The 18,904-nt window shown below is 40.5% G+C and overlaps 1 protein-coding gene and 1 non-coding gene across 3 annotated transcripts in view; one reads left to right on the top strand and one right to left on the bottom strand.

The window, feature by feature from the left end:
- The window catches only part of KCNJ3 (potassium inwardly rectifying channel subfamily J member 3), a 174,674-nt gene that overhangs the window by 143,744 nt on the left and 12,026 nt on the right, over positions 1–18,904 (bottom strand). The gene's annotated exons all lie outside the window — the stretch shown is intronic.
- On the top strand, positions 3,305–3,470 carry LOC144586169 (U1 spliceosomal RNA). Its single transcript, XR_013540929.1, has one exon. It is a non-coding gene; the product is annotated as a U1 spliceosomal RNA (small nuclear RNA).

The raw sequence follows: 18,904 nt of genomic DNA on the forward strand, positions 1-18,904 counted from the left end.
GAAAAATCACTATTTGTCAAGGCATAACGTAATATTACAGCATCGTAAATGTGCTAGGTATTCTGCGTCAGCACTGAGGATTTTGCAAGGCAGTTGTGCAGTCAGTTGTGTGGTTCCCATTTCAATCAACAGCACATTGCACTGGTGGAGGTGCTTTGTGGACAGCAGTTCTGCCTTTGTGCAATTGTAGCTACCACATCCATAATGTCAAGTTATGTTCACATAGCTACATAACAGGATTTCAGCCACTATCTCCAAAAAAAGAGACCAGTCCCAATCCAAACTGATCTTCTAGCTCATGTACACAGTAAGTAGATGGCTCCAAAGAAGTAGTCTATCTACCTACCCACTGATTTGTTTGAATTGTTGCAAGACGGTTTTCTGTTAACATTGTGTAATCATGAGACTATCAATGCACTTTATACCTTTCCCCCAAAACTTCACCATTTATTGACAAGGAATCACATTAAAATAAAACATACTAACCCCTTCATAGGAAATCATTGTTTTGAGCTATACATTTCTTTTAAGACAGAATCCTACTAGCATTTACCCTTTCTATTCACGTGAGATGCAATCTACACTATAAATTAACTTTACTTCAGCAGGTCTGTATTAAAATCTATATGCTGATACTGACCGATATTGTTGTTGTTGTTGTTTAGTCGTTAAGTCATGTCGGACTCTTCGTGACCCCATGGACCAAAGCGCGCCGGGCCCTCCTGTCTTCCACTGCCTCCCGGAGGTGGGTCAAATTCATGTTGGTTACTTCACAGACACTGTCCAGCCATCTCATCCTCTGTTGTCCCCTTCTCCTCTTGCCTTCACACTTTCCTAACATCAGGGTCTTTTCCAGGGAGTCTTCTCTTCTCATGAGATGGCCAAAGTATTGGAGCCTCCGCTTCAGGATTTGTCCTTCTAGTGAGCACTCAGGGTTGATTTCCTTCAGAATTGATAGGTTTCTTCTCTTTGCAGTCCAGGGGACTCTCAAGAGTCTCCTCCAGCACCACCATTCAAAAGCATCAGTTCTTCGGTGGTCAGCCTTCTTTATGGTCTAGCTCTCACTTCCATACATCGCTATTGGAAAAACCATAGCTTGGACTATGTGGACCTTTGTTGGCAAGGTGATGTCTCTGCTTTTTAAAATGCTGTCTAGGTTTGTCATCGCTTTCCTCCCAAGAAGCAAGCGTCTTTTAATTTCATGGCTACTGTCACCACCTGCAGTGATCATGGAGCCCAAGAATACTACTGTATATTAATACTTATTCTTATACTGACTGGCTTTATGGTTGCTGTTGTTGTTTCTGTTTAGAATAATTGATTTAATCTTACCAGATATTAAGTAGTGGATATCACTAGACTGCAAACTAATTACAACGAGTGGCTAAAAAAAACACAGCCATTTAAATCAACATCAAAGTTAGGTTAGCTCACAAGAACTTCATGACAATCATCTTCCTTGCATGATCAAAACAATTTATATCTTATTTTCCACTTCAGCACAGCTTAATTCAACGATGAATTTAGCGTGGAATGCTTTAAAATCACATTTTTTTCACTTTGTCCTATACTTATTAAGCTAGCCATTCTTTCTTTCAAATATTTTATTGTCCTTTTATTTTGAATGATGTTTATTATTTCTATCTGTGTGCCTCTTCATTTTTTTTCTGGAACATTCCAAGAACAAAATACTAAAGCAATTCTTTATCATCTGTTCAAAAGAGAATCAACAAATGCATTCAGAACTTTAATATGGCAAGGCCAAGGGGGTCCAGTAAGTAAATGCAGATAACATGGAAATCTAAGGGTAAGAAAAAATAAGTTCACATACATAGGAGTCTTGCTGCTGATTAGTCGGTTCTAGGTATCTGAAACCCTATGTAGACATTCAATAAAATATAAGCTGAATCTTTCAGCCTTTTAAAATATTATTTTTTTCAAAAAGCCCTAGAGGTTAAGGGAAAACAATTTAAGACAAGATAAAGGGAAGAGTATGAATCCAAGCAAGTATAATGAACCCAGCCAAACATAATTCTTCAAAAAATTATTTTAAGCACTTCACAGTGCTGCTGTGTTAGAGCCACTGTTTACCAATCAATCTCTTTGCCCAAAAGATTTCAAAGTCCATTTAAGGCTTTAAAGTGTTGCTGCTGACCTTTAAAGCCCTAAATGACTTCTGTCCAGTCAACCTGAAGGAGCACCTGTGTCCATATATTTCTGTCCAGTTATGAAGCTAATTTTTAGAGGGTTTTCACTGGCTGCTGTCACCTAGTGCTTATCAGGGCAACATGAGTCTTTACATGAGTGACCTGTAGTTGTGGAAGTTTCTCCTAAGGATAGTCAAAAAGAATCCTCATTAGTAACTCTTAGATGCAAGGCTAAGACTTTACTCTTCTTGCAGGCTCTGTTCTTAGACTTTAATACAGTGGTGCCTCGCTAGATGATGACCTTGCAAAATGAGGAATTCACTAGATGATGTCTTTTTTTGAGCAATGTTACGCTTTGCAAAACTATTGTTCCTATAGGCAATTTTCACTGGACAATGTTTGGGTCCTTTATTTATTTATTTATTTATTTAATTTATACCCCGCCTATCTGGCCCACCGGACCACTCTAGGCGGCTCACAAGACAGTTTTTTTTTCCCTGTTTTGCAAGACATTCCTTCCCCATTAGAACACACATTAATTACATAAGACTTACTTTTTTATCCCAAAAAAGTGGGGGAGAAAGTGTATGCTGCTGGCTTTCCAGGGTCTGTCTCCTGGAAAAATTGCAGCATACACTTTCTCCCCCACTTTTTTGGGATAAAAAAAGTAGGTCTTATGTCATTAACATGTTTCAATGGGGGGAAAAACATCTTGCAAAGCATTGCCAATGGCTGCAAATTTAAATGGTAGAGGATGATGAAAATATCCAGGAACCAAAGGGTAAAGGGATTGTAAAAACACCAGGGAAATCACAAGAGCAATCCTCCATTAACACAAGTTATGCAGTTGAGTTTCCCACATACCTTATGCTAATTATGGGAGGAACATCTAGCATTAGCTAAGTGTTCCTCCCACAATCCTCTAGTGCACAGGTATTAGCATATGCTAATACCTATGCACTAGAGGATTGTGGGAGGAACACTTATCCTCTGATGGGGGTCCCGCAGGGCACCCCAAAACACTGAGGAGCTCTCTTGGCCTCTGGCAGGACTGGGGCTGTGCAGCCCTGTACTGAGTGAGAGGTGCAGCCAGAGGGGTCACCATGCCTTGGGAGGTCAGGAGACAGAAGGGGGTAGGAGTTGCAAGGACCATTCCAACTCATATTTTGCAGGGGAAATACCATGTCATAAAAGTGGTTTTTCTAGGGAGAGACTCATCCATTGCACTGTGGGTGTGTTGCTGATCCCTATAATTTTCCCAAATGTGGGGAACTCAACTGCATAATTTGTGTTAATGGGGGATTGCCCTTGTGATTGCCCTGGTGTTTCTAGATTCCTTTTCATTTCTTTTTCTTCTCATCAGAACCTAGCAAGTCCTGGTGATGTCTTGTATTGTTTTCTCCCTCTTTTTCTCTCCTGTGTTAAAGGAACAGGGCAAAAGGAGTCACCATTATCAAGAACCAGGGGGCTGCTTTGACTCCTTTCCCTGTCTTTCTTTGTGAAAGAGGGGGATGGCCATCTGAGACCCACTGCATTTCCAAAGGCAGTCCAGGTGAGGGGATTGCTTTCCCCCAATATGGTATGGGGAACTGTGTTTTGCAAAATGATGTCTTCTATGGACAATTTTTGCAAGACAGTGAATTTTTCCCCCATTGAAACACATTAAATAGATTTCACTGCATTTCAATGGGGAACTGGGTATTGCAAGATGATGTTTTCGCAAGACAGCAATTTCCGTGGAACAAATTAAAATCAAAATCATCTTGCGAGGCACCACTGTACTAGCTCTTTATAATACCCTTATATTTCACAATTTGATACAAATTCAGATAATTTATTTTTGCTATGCTTTTGCTAATTGTGCTGAGGGCACCTGGCAGTTGGACAGTATATATGAATAAACAATCCACCACTTCACAAGCTGATACCTGCCAGGAGCAACAGGAGACTGCTGGAGAGTTATCTGGTGATTCCTTTTCCGCACTGCTCCCCCCCCCCACTGGTTTCAATGGAAAGAAATGGGAAGAGTGTTCCCAAGGTAGTAGACGTATTGGGTCTAATTCTGAAGTTTCTCCAGAAGATGGAAGTGTTTCAGAATCAAAAGTCCAAGCTATCTCAAGGACCATGTCTTCTTTTTAGAGCCTGCTCTAAAAAGATAATCAGGAAAGGGCTTTCTTTCATGCCACCACCCTAACAGGTGTGTTTGTTGGGGACACAGGAGAGGGCCTTCTTTGTCGCTGCACCCAAACTTTGGAACTCCCTCCCACAGGAGGCCAGGCTGGCCCCATCTTTGTTATCCTTCCACAAGCAAACAAAGACCTTTCTCTTCAGGCAAGCTTTCCTTTAAATGACTGGTTGCCTGATTAGGGATTTTAATGGATGGTTGTGCCTTACACTTTGAATGTGTTTTTGGTGTTGCTTTTGTTTATCCCTTTTTTAGTGTGATATTTCTTTGTTCCTTTTTAGCATTTGTATACTTACTGGTTTTAGATTTAAATAATACCATCAGAAACACTGCTACCAGTGCATCATCCTTACAGAGTTGTACAAATGCTCCAGCGTATGGATCTCTCTCTACTGGAAGAAGTCAAACAATCTGGTCTCCCTCCGATCAGCCACAAGCACTGCTGTTCATGCTCTACACATTCTTTTTTTTAATCATTCATTTCCCATCTTCTCCAAAAATAACAGCACTATGCTACTTTTAAAAAGTAGAGCCGAGGTGCTTAAAATGCAAATTTACCAGATGCTAACATTCTGCAAATAGAGATCAGAAGACGAAGCATCCAGCTTACACACAAGAAAAGAGACAGAAACAACCCAGCTAGGATGTCTACAAACATAAAAATACACTACAGAGTATTTTGAAGTGTATATACCACCACAGAGTGCCTGATATTGCCTCATTAAGTAGCAAGCTCACCAATGATCAAAATGAATATTCTTAATGTTACCTCTAAAAGAGCATATGCTAAATAAGCTGTGGTTCTTAAGGCAGAATTGTGGATCATTGTGGCATTCCCGTTAGGATAGTTTGTATATTTTGAGTTCTTCCAGATGGCCTCTGTTCTGCAGATACCCATGAGTAGGCACAGTAGGCACACTGAATACGATTGAACACATTTCAGGCAAAGGATCTAGTCTATAAACCAAATGCACACTATGTCAGCTTTTGCTTAGAACAGCCAATATCAGCAGTTCGACAATCTGGAAAGACAGGGAAATATAAAAGCAGATTTTTCTTAAGACCAGGGCATGGGGCCATCTTTTTCTTGGCATTTTTATAGGCCAGTAGTGCTTTCGACATGTAAGATGCCAATTCCTGCTCATTCTTTGACCTTTCGCCAACTGAACGTGGTAACTGTCCTTGCACACATAGAAACACAATATGGCAAATACATGGGCAAGCTGTCAGAAAAATGCCTAGGGTGCTCTCCCCCTCTCCTTCCCCTCCAGCATGTTTCATCACACTAACAAAGCAACTTGTCTCTGATGAACTCTCTCTTCTGAAAAGACAGACAGAGTGTAAGTTCTCTTTGCAGAAGACAAATGAAAGATTTTCAAAATAACATTAAGAATGAAAAGATCATTAAGAATAATTTCGTTAAGTAGTTTCCTTTGAGATTCCTTTATACTTCCAATTAAAGGATAGCTTGTAATAGGTTCAGGAGCTTATCCACTTCTATAGAACAATATTGCTACTTTGAAAAGTTATCAACAACAGATAAACAAAGGGCCTCTAATACCAATTCCATTCAACGTTCTTGTACAATTTCTTATAAATATATCTTTTGCTACACCCAGAAAAATACCTTATTTTAAAACATCACTGTTTTAGCATTGTTTCGCAAGTCAAAATATTTTTTAAAACAATTCTTTAAGGAAGCATGTTACTATGGGTGCTTCCACACAAAGAGATCCTATTGTTCTGAATTAAAAGGCATTGTGTAGGTACTCCACAATTTCCCATTCAAATATGTCATCTGTTAAAAAATCAATAATAAAATAAACCATGGAGGTGGGGTGAGAACCAGGGGAGGACTGCAAAATAAAAACAATGATGTCTGGATTATCTGTAAACTTCCATAGATGAGGCTATATCAGCATAACAAAAAATCTCATCTATAAGTACTCTCTGTTCCACAATAATGTTGCAATTTTAGAACGAGAACAAAAACACAGGAACAGAATAGGCACTACGCTTTGTGTAATGCAAAGCTCTGAGAAGAAACAAAGTCAGTCCAAAGCATATATATGACGTCACTCTTGAGAAAGAACCAGGACAGTTAAAACACAATGGCTAAAATCCAGTAATACATCAGAACTAGAATTTGTTTAGTCGTTTAGTCGTGTCCGACTCTTCGTGACCCCATGGACCAGAGCACGACAGGACCTCCTATCTTCCACTGCCTCCCAGAGTTGTGTCAAATTCATGTTGGTTGCTTCGCAGACACTGTCCAGCCATCTCATCCTTGGTCATCCCCTTCTCCTCTTGCCATCACACTTTCCCAACATCAGGGTCTTTTGCAGGAAGTCTTTTCTTCTCATTAGATGGCCAAAGTACTGGAGCCTCAGCTTCAGGATCTGTCCTTCCAGTGAGCACTCAGGGTTGATTTCCTTCAGAATGGATAGGTTTGTTCTCCTTGCAGTCCAGGGGATTCTCAAGCGTCTCCTCCAGCACCACAATTCAAAGGCATCAATTCTTCGGCGGTCTGCTTTCTTTATGGTCCAGCTCTCACTTCCATACATCACAACAGGAAAAACCATAGCTTTGACTATTCCAACTTTTGTTGGCAAAGTGATGTCTCTGCTTTTTAAGATGCTGTCAAGATTTGTCATCGCTTTCCTCCCAAAAAGCAGGCGTATTTTAATTTCGTGGCTGCTGTCTCCATCTGCAGTGATCATGGAGCCCAGGAAAATAAAATCTGTCACTGCCTCCATATCTTCCCCTTCTATTTCCCAGGAGGTGATGGGACCAGTGGCCATGATCTTAGTTTTTTTGATGTTGAGCTTCAGACCGTTTTTTGCACTCTCCTCTTTCACCCTCATTACAAGGTTCTTTAATTCCTCCTCACTTTCTGCCATCAGAGTGGTGTCATCTGCATATCGGAGGTTGTTGATATTTCTTCCGGCAATCTTAATTCCGGCTTGGGATTCCTCCAGTCCAGCCTTCCGCATTATGTATTCTGCGTATAAGTTGAATAAGCTGGGGGACAATACACAGCCTTGTCGTACTCCTTTCCCAATTTTGGACCAATCAGTTGTTCCATATCCAGTTCTAACTGTTGCTTCCTGTCCCATATATAGGTCTCTCAGTAGTTAGATAAGGTGGTCAGGCACTCCCATTTCTTTAAGAACTTGCCATAGTTTGTTGTGGTCCACACAGTCAAAGGCTTTTGCATAGTCAATGAAGCAGAAGTAGATGTTTTTCGGGAACTCTCTGGTTTTCTCCATAATCCAGCGCAAGTTAGCAATTTGGTCTCGAGTGCCTCTGCCTCTTCGGAATCCAGCTTGTACTTCTGGGAGTTCTCGGTCCACATACTGCTGAAGCCTACCTTGCAGGATTTTGAGCATAACCTTGCTAGCGTCTGAAATGAGTGCAATTGTGCGGTAGTTGGAGCATTCTTTGGCACTGCCTTTCTTTGGGATTGGGATGTAGACTGATCTTTTCCAATCCTCTGGCCACTGTTGGGTTTTCCAAACTTGCTGGCATATTGAATGTAGCACCTTAACAGCATCACCTTTCAAGATTTTAAATAGTTCAACTGGAATGCCATCACCTCCACTGGCCTTGTTGTTAGCCAGGCTTTCTAAGGCCCACTTGACTTCACTCTCCAGGATGTCTGGCTCAAGGTCAGCAACTACATTGTCTGGGTTGTCCAGGATATCCATGTTATGCCAAACAATTTACCTTAAACAAAAGACTGAGACACGAAGGCTTTTCTATTGAAGTTCATTTTATTTACATAAAAAGGAAAAACAAAAACAGAACGCCACTGCAGTTTGGCGGGAAGGAACACCATTTCACCTTAATTTGTGGGTGATTAGGGTTTCCACATCTTTCTGATATAGTTCCTCTGTGTATTCTTGCCACCTCTTCTTGATGTCTTCAGCTTCTGTTAGGTCCCTCCCATTTTTGTCCTTTATCATGTCCATCTTTGCGCAAAATGTTCCTCTAATATCTCCAGTTTTCCTGAACAGATCTCTGGTTTTCCCTTTTCTGTTATTTTCCTCTATTTCTTTGCATTGTTCATTTAAGAAGGCCCTCTTGTCTCTCCTTGCTATTCTTTGGAAGTCTGCATTCAACTTTCTGTAACTTTCCCTATTTCCCTTGCATTTTGCTTCCCTTCTCCTCTCTGCTATTTCTAAGGCCTCGTTGGACAGCCATTTTGCTTTCTTGCATTTCCTTTTCTTTGGGATGGTTTTTGTTGCTGCCTCCTGGACAATGTTACGAGCCTCTATCCAAAGTTCTTCAGGCACTCTGTCCACCAAATCGAGTTCCTTAAATCTGTTCCTTACTTCCACTGTGTACTCATAGGGGATTTGATTTAGATTATACCTGAGTGGCCCAGTGGTTTTTCCTACTCTCTTCAGTCTAAGCTTGAATTTTGCTATGAGAAGCTGATGATCAGAGCCGCAGTTAGCTCCAGGTCTTGTTTTTGCTGACTGTATAGAGCTTCTCCATCTTTGGCTGCAGAGAATATAGTCAATCTGATTTCGATATTGCCCATCTGGTGATTTCCATGTATAGAGTCGCCTCTTGTGTTGTTGGAAAAGAGTGTTTGTGATGACCAGCTTATCCTCTTGACAAAACTCTATTAGCCTTTGTCCTGCTTCGTTCTGAACTCCAAGGCCAAACTTCCCTGTTGTTCCTTTTATCTCTTGGCTCCCTACTTTAGCATTCCAGTCCCCTAGAATGAGAAGAACATCTTTCTTTGGTGTCAGTTCTAGAAGGTGTTGTAAATCTTCATAAAACTGTTCAATTTCAGTCTCCTCAGCAGTGGTGGTTGGTGCGTAAACTTGGATTATTGTGATGTTGAAAGGTCTGCCTTGGATTCGTATTGACATCATTCTATCATTTTTGAGATTGTATCCCATTACAGCTTTTCCCACTCTTTTGTCGACTATAAGGGCCACTCCATTCCTTCTACGGGATTCTTGCCCACAATAGTAGATATGATAATCATCTGAGCTGACTTCGCCCATTCCTGTCCATTTTACTTCACTGATGCCCAGGATGTCGATGTTTATTCTTGCCATCTCCTGTTTCACCACCTCCAGCTTCCCAACGTTCATAGATCTTACATTCCAGGTTCCTATGCAGTATTTTTCTTTGCAGCATTGGATTTTCCTTTCACTTCCAGGCACGTCCACAGCTGAGCGTCCTTTCGGCTTTGGCCCAACCACTTCATTAGCTCTGGAGCTACTTGTACTTGTCCTCCGCTCTTTCTCAGTAGCATGTTGGACGCCTTCCGACCTGAGGGTCCCATCTTCCAGCGTCATATCTTTTAGCCTTTTGTTTCTGATCATGGGGCATTCTTGGCAAAGATACTGGAGTGGCGTTGCCAGTTCCTACTCCAGGTGGATTGCGTTTAGTCGGAACTCTCCACTATGTCCTGTCCGTCTTGGGTGTCCCTGCACGGCATAGCCCATAGCTGTTCTGAGTTACTCAAGCCCGTTTGCCACGACAAGGCAGCAATCCATGAAGGGGCACACTGAATCATTGGAACATATGGAGGAGTTGACTCCCACTGATTCAATGGCAGTACTCTAGTTGCTAATTACCACTGAATTTTAGCCTATGTGAGATATATTTACAATATAATTTTAAAAACCAAAGTGTTGGTGCATTTCTTTTTCTATGCTATTTGTTGAGTAGATATGTTTATCCAAAATCAGCACATGTTTTCAACACTGTTGTCAAAATATTTTAAAACAAACAAGCGAAAGGCTGAAAAGGGGCAGATTAATTATATCTGCAATCAAATTTTATGAACTTTTTCAGTGCTAGATAACTTAATGGCCCTACTTTCATGTCCTTCTCTTTCTGAAGTAATTTTTCCTTCTGTTTGGACTTTCTGGAAAACAAGCCTTCTAGTTTCTGGTTAGGATGAGCTGACTGGAAGAAAGGGAAAAAGTGCCCACTTTTAACTGGAAGGCAGTAACCACTTGTGCCTTATCTCTGTGCGAAAGGAAAATTCAATGAAAATTCAATTCAAAATAAATTAAGAGGAGTTTCTCTCTTCTTTAGGAACATTCAGGGAAACTCAATGCTTGATTTGCAGATTTTCTGAAAGTGTCTAGAAAATTCTGGGTATAAAAATGCAGAAACAGATTACTTAGTTTAGCCTAGTCTCTTAGGAGAACACTATGCTCATACGTTGGTGCTACGAGACTTCCACAAACACCTAACAATATTAAAAACTACCATTAAAACACTTTTAACCTTTAAACACAGAATACACAGAGAGAGAGAGAGAGAGAGAGAGAGAGAGAGAGAGAGAGGAGAAGACGCCCTTTCTTGCATCCTCACCAAATGAACCTGTGAGTTTATTGGGACACCGAGAAGGGGCTACCCAGAAAATCTTAAAAGCTTGCAAGGGTCATATGTGGTGATACGGTTGGATAGAAGTACAGAGCTACAATATGATATAGTGATTCTCTTGAAATTGCTGCTGTAGAAGCAGGTGCTTTAGTGGCTATCTGGAACTATCTTAAGAAAAAGGTTCAGAGTAATCTAGGTCTTCTTGACTTGCTATGTAAAACTACTATAAATCCATGAAATTTACTTAGTAACATAGATTTCCCCAACAGACATACTTGGGAGCAAGAGCCTTCTAGATTGTGTTCAAAATTACATGAAAGCTGTCACCCCAGTTTTCTTTTTGCCTGTACTACTTCATCTCAAGCTTTCCATTCCATAAAGGTACTTAGCACAAAACAGCACCAAAAGTACTGCAAGAAGATTGCCTTGTCCTTTTCTATAGCTTGCAAAATCAGAAATGATTACATTTTAGAAGTCCACAAACTCACACAGATAATGGAAACAGAACGGTTCTATAATTGTGTTGCAAACAATCTACAGAAGGTTAAGCATCCCATTGTGCAATCCTGCCCTAAGCACAAGTCTTTCCAGGAAAAGAAAAACAATCAAGGATTGCCCTGTTTCCCTGAAAATAAGACCTAACCTGAAAATAAGGCCTAGTATGATTTTTCAGGATGCTCGTAATATAAGCGCTACCTCAAAAATAAGCCCCAGTTAAGTGAAACCTCTCCCTCCACCATTGTGCAGCAACCAGAAGAAGATGACATGACTGTAAAATAAAACATCCCCTGAAATTAAGCCCTAATGTTTTTTTGGAGCAAAAATTAATATAAGGCCCTGTCTTATTTTCGGGGAAACACTGTATAATCTTCACGAGGGCTTAAAATAAGGAAGGGGAACCCTTCTTCTGTTGAGGACCCATTTTTCCCCAGGGTGATACGAAAATGATGGTCATGAGAGACCAAGACCAAACATGGAGTAGAACAGCAATTTTCGTCTTTCTTTTGCTTTCTGCTCTTTGCTCAGCAGGCTTCCAGGGGAAATACAGAAACCTCTTGGCAGAGGTCTGAAGAGATGACTTGTGGAGGGATTTTTGAAATTAAGCAAAAAGCTGCATTTAGCTTTATGGATACAGGTTGCACATCTGTGGATTAAGAACTATACTGTATGAGGTTGTGGGGGGAGAGAACTTTGTAAAATATTTATGGCACTGCCAAGAGAAAGAATATTACAAGGTTACAGCAGTTTCAGGCTTCCAAGTTTTTAAGTACTGTAATCACTAAATTAGATTGTCAGTTTTTAAAAATGCCTATATAAACATATATTGTTACTATACTTATCTTAAGTGGGAAAGCTATTAAATATTTATAAATGTTCATGAACTGTGGTAGAGAATATTAATAATGTCACAACAGCTACAGAATGCAAACATAAATGCCAGACTGGATCGGTAATGTTCAGTAATAACATGTATTAAAACAGTGTTGCAATCAATGCTAGCTTACACAAATTGGTAATATAGCTTAATAGGTGCATAAATCAGCTTAACTTTAAAACAAGAATAGATGTATTACTAATTCCACTTCACTCAAAAATCTATAACCACATCCAAAGAAAACAGTTTCATTTAAAGCAGAAAGCAACTCGATCAACGAAAAGCAAAATCACAAGATATGCTTCTACATGTAAGTTTCTATTGTGTCATTACTACTATTCCACATCTGGAAAGCACTCAGTATGACATCAGATGCCCACAGAATTTTAAACTATTCTTCAATCCTCCTTTTTTTTTTTTTTTTTTTCATCTTCTTACATGGCACTCGAGGATCTGATGAAAGTGCTTCACACTGTTGACGGGAAGGATGGGACATCAAAGATAATAAAAAAATTAGAATTGGTACAATTCACCATTCTAAATGGTTAAATAAGATATCAACCATATGTGAGTGTCACAATAGGTCTTTGCAAATGTATTGGAGGATCATCCTACCAGCATTAGTGTTTTCTGTGAATTCTTCTGCTGTGCAACTCCCACGGAATAACAATTTGGAACTTCACCCTGTAACGACTTCTTCCTTATAACACAATAAGGGCAGGAGTATCTAACAACCACAGATTACTGCTATGAAACAGGGCAGCACAACTGTTCAGTTTTTCAACTACTAACTTAAGGATTGTAAAAAAGGGATGATGTTGCCCAGCAATGTACAATAAACCGGATGATTTGAACAAAGAAAATAAATCACCACTAAATCCTGAGCCAAGAAGCTCTCAGCCAGGATTCTAAAACCAAAATTATTCTTTCTCCTTGGAATTTTAACTTTCCGCCATTTAAGACAGAGAGTATGGGCATGCTGTTGTTGTTCTTTTAAAGTAAATGAATGATTGCTGAGAATATATTTTGCAAGCACTTGCATTTGGTTGGCAATCAAATGGCATACATGCAAAGTGTGTCTTCCACGGCTTTTAAAATTAAAATGGTGTTACACCTTCAAAGTAGAACCACAACCCTGACCTGCAAAGGGCAGACTAAAGCATTACAAGAGAACTAGGTTCATGGATCACCCATGTCAGATTTACAAGGTTGTTCTGAACAATGATTTCTATAAGGAATTGCTGTGAAGGAGTAAAGAGGAGTGCGCCGTCCTCCACGAAAAGTCATACAGTAGAAGAGGCAGAATGTGCAGTGGGAGTGTTAATTGACATTGATCAGACGGAAGTAATAACAGAGAAACCAACGGAGGTGTGCCTTGTGGAGGAAGGAGGGGAGGAGCTAGATTTGATAGTTTGGGAAGAGATAAAAGAAGGGGAAAACGTGCGGGCTTTTCGGATTTGTACTGACACGAACCCAGAGAGGAGTAAGAGTCGAGGGGTCCAGACTGAACCCATGCTCGGATTCGAGACTCCAGTAGGAATTGCGGCGGGTTTTCCTAATCTGACTACTGGAGGAGGTTTGTTACCAGAACCGAACATTCCCAGGGGGTCAGGAAAGTTCTATGAGCCTTTGGAATGGCTGGTAACGGTACATCATCGCAAGTATCCTGGTGGGAGGAGGGTAATACGCCCTGGACCCGAGTTTCAGAAGAAACCTCCGGAGGGAGACTGGGCGAGGCACCCTTGTTGCGGAACGGTTTGTGCCGTTCGGAGTGCCCCCCCTGCGCCCAATGACCGACCGAGAGAAGTTCGGACCGGCCCCTTACTAGGAGACCATGAAATACCTGCTGTTGTACGTTCGAAGAGGTACCATTTGTTAGATGACCGTATGTTACAGGATCCGTTCGATCCAAAGGAACTAAGTTTTGGGAACAATAAATCTTCTAATGTTGGATTTTATGATGAGCCTCCGTGTCTCTTTCCCGCCTTCACCACCAGTGCCCCCCCCCGGCTAGAAAAGAACTTCCTTACAATTGCATATGTGTTCACAAGCTAGCAAGGATCACCATGTCTGAAATAAAGAGCATCATATATATCAACTCTAGGAACACTGCATTAGTCTCTTCTGCCTGATGGTAAAAGATAATAATTCCTAATAAAATCCTCAAATTTCCACACAAATTCTAAGTAGTCAAAGTATTTTGTTACTGAAACCAATTAGGATGCAATAGAGATTATAAAAAAAAAAACCCTTTATAATTCTGTCCATGTTTTATTACTTACCATGTTTAATTACAAATACCACATTATTGCACATCAGGGCAAGTGTTTACTACTTCTGTTTTGTGACAAATTCAAAAATGCCCAAACTTTAACAGTATGGAACCTAGTTAGAATCATTTAACATAGCATGATCATCAGGGTTTAGGGTAGTTTTCCAATAAAACATACAGTCCTTAATATAAACAAAGTTGAGTAAACTTTCAGACTCAGATCTGAAAGATGTGTGCATTCTACATAAAATATATGATGGAAATCAAAACTATAAATAATGGTAAGTGAAACATTTTCTACAATTCCTTGGATTACTTGGTCTCTGTTATAGCCTGCTTTTTACAACCCATCCTATACATGTTCATTCAAACTGCAACCCTGTGGAACTGGAGCCACACTATGTATTACATTAAATGCACAGATGCTGATCTCTTACAAAGAGGCAGAGATCAATCCCAGTTGGGACTAAAGAACAGAAGGAGGTGACAACTAATCCTTCCCTCCCTAGCTACACACAGACCAAAAATATCACTTTGCAGCAGCTGGCATGAGTTTTTTAAGTCCTATTGGCAGTTTTCTCATATAAGAAAAATAGATACCTAAAATGTCTTTGGTAAAAGCTATTCACCCCATTACAACTGCAGCAACATTAGTGGTAGTTTACCTATATGTTGCTGCCCAACAGTTATATTGTGTACCAAAAAGAAATAGCAGCAATAAATACAACATGTTAATTGACAATCCAATTCCACCATAGAATCAGAAATAATTGCAATTGGGAGTATCAATAAACGAACATGGTTTTGTTTGCAAGTTATCTTTGTGCAAACAAACCAGCTTTTTCTATTTGCAAGGATGCCCTTCAAAGTATCAGAAAATCTACTGGTAGAAATGAGAAGAGATGTTCACCTACTCACTCTCCTTTTTCGCTATACCACTTATTCTACCTCACAAGCTCTTCCAGAAAGATTCCCTTACCTCACAGAAAGACATTCTAAGGGAACACTGAAGATGAAGAAAAAGGAAGCAATGAAAATGTTACCTCCCTTCTGTCACCAGAAGTGCTCAGCAAATGGCAGGCTTCTAAGCCAACATAAACTTCACTAATTGCACACGCACGCACACAATGCAGCACATGTAAACCTAAATAGATCGTAGTACCACTCTGAAAATGTAGGATAGGACTGCCAAATTTATGTACTGTACATGTATCGGCTATCAGCTCCACTTCATGCACGTGACAACCACCTTCCTCTGGTCCTTCTTCCCTGTTCTTCTTCCCTACCGCTCACCCAGAGAAGTGCAGGTTTTGATCCTCTGCAAACTTTTACAATCAGGCCTAAAAATATGTTCAGAGTGATAGTGTCCAAAAGGATAGTCTCCTCTCATGGCCTGTTAGCAATGATGGAAAGGAAGAGCCCATCAAACTTTGTTTCCTGCAAACATATATCTAGCCTTTCAAATATACTTCTATCTTGTCTACCTATCCAAAATGGCCTTTCCAATCAGATATAGCTTAATGGTGGCAGCCACCTGCACAATTCATGATTCAAGACTATCAGGCAGGGTTTCTTCATATGAAACTACAACCATGTCCTTGCAAAAGCCAACAGCAGTAGTCTTCACTTGGAGTGTCCCAAGGAAGAGGAGGAATATGCCCAACATTAGGCAGCAATCTAGTAGCCCTGGAAAAAAATGCTACTGGCTTGGCCTTTGAGGAGGATCAGCATATGGCTGGAGGGCACCAGGCAATAAAAAGTGGGGGTTGAATTGTAGTGCCTGCTATGATGGAAAGAGGCTAAGCCCACAGTGTCTGGCTCTTATAAAAGACCAGGCAAGAGAGACAGAATCTTACATCTCATGAGATTTGGGGCTCTCCAATTTTGCCACAGAGATGCAGCCAGATATGAGGGGCTTCCCCTTCCTTACAAGTTTCTGAGGTACTAAGTGCCTTATTGCAATGTTCCTGCTTCTCGAGCTTTCCACAAATCAACACCTTCCAGTAAAACACAGCAGGGGTGGGGAGAGAAGGGGCTGTGTTCATATAAAACTGCCATGTGCCATTCATTTCTTCCATGTCCCCTAAAGACAAACCAGGTGAGTTTAGGACTCCCATATTTTCCATTTGATTATAGGGCAAACACTTAATTCGCTTCAAATATCAGAAATCCTACAATATCTGGGTGAAATTGAACTTTAAGAATCTTATTTGTTTAAAAAAAACCACACCATACATTGTATAAACCAGACTGTTCCTTTACTCTCTTATTTTACATTTCCTTTCTGTGAAAGAAATCCAATAAAAATGTATGCAAAGTCCAGGAACTTGATGTGTACTTCTTATGCATGAAATCAGTTTCTATTTTGATCTATAGCAATTTACAGTACAATCCCTTTTTCTATTACATTTCCTATTAACTGGTTTTGATTCTGCATTCTGCTTCAATTGTCCAACTACCGCTATTAATAATCAGAGTGATGGGTCTTCTGAGCTCCACCTCCTTCACCTTCGATTTCCATTATATGTTAATTATTTGTCCTACTGCTTTTCTATACTTTTCACATGACTCTTCTGCAGTATCATTACTTACTATGTCTATTACTGTTAACATCAAAAAATAGCTGAAATATGGCAAATACACAGAAGAAAAAAGGAGTCCAAACAAAAAGCCTTCCTTGTTTCAGGTCCTGCACAAAAAACCACCTGGACAAAACGGGGAGGCTGCACCCACTATACCGCACCAACATTAAACAGATTTCCTCAAACTGGGATGGAGTGTAGGCTGGCCAAAGGGGTAATAAATGTGATGAACAGGACATAAATTGGTATGAGAGCAGTGATTACATTGTAGGAATAAACATTAATGCATTCTAACCACCATGCACTTCCACGGGCCCCAGATCCCCCCCCCAACTGGCCAGAAATTCCACATCACCTTGAAGCCAGAGTTCGGAAAATTTACTGTTCTGGACTACATCTCCCAGAATTCACCAGCCAATATGCCTATTGGTTGGAAAATTCTTGAAGTTGTACTGCAGAGAAGTGCAACCGTGTACCAAGCTGTGCTTAGAATACCAGCAAATCTTTACAGAGCAGATGTTCGGTAAACCAGATGTTCTTCAACTGCACTTCCCAGAAACCTTCACCTCCTGCTGTGCTGGCCAGGGTTTTTGGGAGTTGCAGCCCAAGAACACCTGGGTTCACCAAGGTTGGGAACCACTGCTGTAGAGCAGTGGTCCCCAACCTTGAGCCTCCATGTGTTATTAAACTACAACTCCCAGAAGCCTTCACCACCACCTGTGCTGGCCAGGATTTCTGGGAGTTGAAGAACATCTGGAGGCCCAAGGTTGGGGACCAGGGCTGTAGAGAATGCAGTCAGTATTCAGCTGTATCTACTATGCATCTGCTATATTTAATACATTTGTATCCTGTTTCATATAAATGTTGTGTACCCAGAGATGTAAAATTTCCAAAAAGATTCCATTTTTTCTGGGGGAAAAGGGAATTCCCCCCCCCCCGAAAAAAAATGGAACACTTTGGAAATTTTCCACTTCTATGTGTACCAATTTTGAGGAGGATGTGAGGTAACATTGCAGAGCAAGGGCAAAACAATAGGATCACAGTATATGCAGGGGATTGGTTCCAAGCCCCCTCGCAGATGCTGGCTAAACAAAGCACTTCCAGTTTCTTTGGTTTCCACACATGGTTGAAAGAGAGAGAGAGAGAGAGAGAGAGACCTTGTCCAGTATTGTCCAAGGACTGGGTTTTTTGCCCTCCTGTTTGCAAGGGAGGCTTTCCTGAAACCAACAACTGCCCCCTCCCACAAATGTGGCTTCTCCATTTCACTGAAAGTTTCTTTCCTCTGGACATAAGTGCATTTCCATTAAGCCTCTCGAATAGTCTCTGGTTCCATTTAGTGGCCAGTCCTGGTAATGCACTTTGGGGACATACATTTCTGGGATTTGTGTACTGTATTTGTTTGTTAACAGGCAACGGATAAGTGAAGCTGCAGGTACTGATCCTGCAGGTATGGCAGTCCTATTGTACTACAATGGAATACTTCACATCACATATGCCAGTGGAACTAAGCTCTGGCCAAATGTTCATTTTAATGAAATGCTCTCCTCTCAGCATCCTAACAATAAGCAGCACAAAATTGTGAGAATACAAACATTGTAAAGGTGGTTCTTCTTCTGAATTTAATATGTTTGTTTCAATATGTTTGATATATTACTGTGCTATTCGTCAGTGATGCAAATTAAGGCTGCCATATTATAACAATTTACTTTAGCTCCATTAACCTCAGTGGGATTTACTCCAAAGACATCTACAAGACTGCACTGTAAGACCCATTTATTAAAGTACTTAAGAAGTGGCACTCAGTTCTACAGCATCTACACAATTGCTACCTATCTCTCAATTGGACTTTGTAGTCTCTATATCCTTATTTGGGATCTCCGTGGGCATGCTTTCAGAAAATGGGCTGTGGACAAATGCACATGAAAATTACACTGGAATCAGTCTAACTGTTACTCCCAACAACATGAATTCTATTGAATTAAT

This window comes from Pogona vitticeps, chromosome 1 (genome assembly GCF_051106095.1).
Source record: "Pogona vitticeps strain Pit_001003342236 chromosome 1, PviZW2.1, whole genome shotgun sequence".
In the NCBI taxonomy this organism is placed as follows: Eukaryota; Metazoa; Chordata; class Lepidosauria; order Squamata; family Agamidae; genus Pogona; species Pogona vitticeps.